Source organism: Schistocerca cancellata, unplaced genomic scaffold (genome assembly GCF_023864275.1).
Source record: "Schistocerca cancellata isolate TAMUIC-IGC-003103 unplaced genomic scaffold, iqSchCanc2.1 HiC_scaffold_836, whole genome shotgun sequence".
In the NCBI taxonomy this organism is placed as follows: Eukaryota; Metazoa; Arthropoda; class Insecta; order Orthoptera; family Acrididae; genus Schistocerca; species Schistocerca cancellata.
The window spans coordinates 37501-39784 of NW_026046847.1; the positions used below are offsets into that span (position 1 = coordinate 37501).

The 2284-nt window shown below is 52.7% G+C and overlaps 2 non-coding genes across 2 annotated transcripts in view; both read right to left on the reverse strand.

Annotated features, from left to right (window-relative positions):
- LOC126146921 (5.8S ribosomal RNA) overlaps positions 1-22 on the reverse strand; it is a 155-nt gene extending 133 nt beyond the window's left edge. The window contains exon 1 of the ribosomal RNA XR_007529833.1: positions 1-22. This exon is cut by the window's left edge and continues 133 nt beyond it. This is a non-coding gene — a ribosomal RNA (5.8S ribosomal RNA).
- A 353-nt stretch (positions 23-375) lies between these two features.
- Positions 376-2284, reverse strand: LOC126146898 (small subunit ribosomal RNA). The gene has a single exon (XR_007529815.1). It is a non-coding gene; the product is annotated as a small subunit ribosomal RNA (ribosomal RNA).

A 2284-nucleotide genomic window follows, 5' to 3' on the forward strand; every position in this document is an offset into this window, starting at 1 on the left:
GAGTGATCCACCGTCCTGGGTGATCTTTTTCATTTAGTTTCCACTGTCTCTTTCAAGACAGTTGCATAGGCGGGACTGAGGCGTTTGACGGCCCCTGTTCCAGCGTTCCTGTGTCCAACGGCCTCACGGCCGATGGGCGTCGTACGGCTCCACACCGGAGCGGACAGGCACTCGGGCGAAAGTCATTCAAAACCGGCGCCAGGCGCCAGGTGCCGCAGGCCAGCCGCTCCAGAGCTTCAGCGCTCGTACCACACAACATTTTTCCGTTAGTTTTGAGAGGCACGCGTGGTTCCGCACGCGGCGCACGGCTGCTGCCGTACAGGTAGCGTGTTGCGCGACACGACACGCACATCGAAAGACATGCAGTCTAGTCGGTAATGATCCTTCCGCAGGTTCACCTACGGAAACCTTGTTACGACTTTTACTTCCTCTAAATGATCAAGTTTGGTCATCTTTCCGGTAGCATCGGCAACGACAGAGTCGATGCCGCGTACCAGTCCGAAGACCTCACTAAATCATTCAATCGGTAGTAGCGACGGGCGGTGTGTACAAAGGGCAGGGACGTAATCAACGCGAGCTTATGACTCGCGCTTACTGGGAATTCCTCGTTCATGGGGAACAATTGCAAGCCCCAATCCCTAGCACGAAGGAGGTTCAGCGGGTTACCCCGACCTTTCGGCCTAGGAAGACACGCTGATTCCTTCAGTGTAGCGCGCGTGCGGCCCAGAACATCTAAGGGCATCACAGACCTGTTATTGCTCAATCTCGTGCGGCTAGAAGCCGCCTGTCCCTCTAAGAAGAAAAGTAATCGCTGACAGCACGAAGGATGTCACGCGACTAGTTAGCAGGCTAGAGTCTCGTTCGTTATCGGAATTAACCAGACAAATCGCTCCACCAACTAAGAACGGCCATGCACCACCACCCACCGAATCAAGAAAGAGCTATCAATCTGTCAATCCTTCCGGTGTCCGGGCCTGGTGAGGTTTCCCGTGTTGAGTCAAATTAAGCCGCAGGCTCCACTCCTGGTGGTGCCCTTCCGTCAATTCCTTTAAGTTTCAGCTTTGCAACCATACTTCCCCCGGAACCCAAAAGCTTTGGTTTCCCGGAGGCTGCCCGCCGAGTCATCGGAGGAACTGCGGCGGATCGCTGGCTGGCATCGTTTATGGTTAGAACTAGGGCGGTATCTGATCGCCTTCGAACCTCTAACTTTCGTTCTTGATTAATGAAAACATACTTGGCAAATGCTTTCGCTTCTGTTCGTCTTGCGACGATCCAAGAATTTCACCTCTAACGTCGCAATACGAATGCCCCCGCCTGTCCCTATTAATCATTACCTCGGGTTCCGAAAACCAACAAAATAGAACCGAGGTCCTATTCCATTATTCCATGCACACAGTATTCAGGCGGGCTTGCCTGCTTTAAGCACTCTAATTTGTTCAAAGTAAACGTGCCGGCCCACCCAGACACTCAATAAAGAGCACCTTGGTAGGATTTCAACGGGGTCCGCCTCGGGACGCACGAACACGCACGAGGCGGTCGCACGCCTTCGGCTCGCCCCACCGGCAGGACGTCCCACGATACATGCCAGTTAAACACCGACGGGCGGTGAACCAACAGCGTGGGACACAAATCCAACTACGAGCTTTTTAACCGCAACAACTTTAATATACGCTATTGGAGCTGGAATTACCGCGGCTGCTGGCACCAGACTTGCCCTCCAATAGATACTCGTTAAAGGATTTAAAGTGTACTCATTCCGATTACGGGGCCTCGGATGAGTCCCGTATCGTTATTTTTCGTCACTACCTCCCCGTGCCGGGAGTGGGTAATTTGCGCGCCTGCTGCCTTCCTTGGATGTGGTAGCCGTTTCTCAGGCTCCCTCTCCGGAATCGAACCCTGATTCCCCGTTACCCGTTACAACCATGGTAGGCGCAGAACCTACCATCGACAGTTGATAAGGCAGACATTTGAAAGATGCGTCGCCGGTACGAGGACCGTGCGATCAGCCCAAAGTTATTCAGAGTCACCAAGGCAAACGGACCGGACGAGCCGACCGATTGGTTTTGATCTAATAAAAGCGTCCCTTCCATCTCTGGTCGGGACTCTGTTTGCATGTATTAGCTCTAGAATTACCACAGTTATCCAAGTAACGTGGGTACGATCTAAGGAACCATAACTGATTTAATGAGCCATTCGCGGTTTCACCTTAATGCGGCTTGTACTGAGACATGCATGGCTTAATCTTTGAGACAAGCATATGACTACTGGCAGGATCAACCAGGGA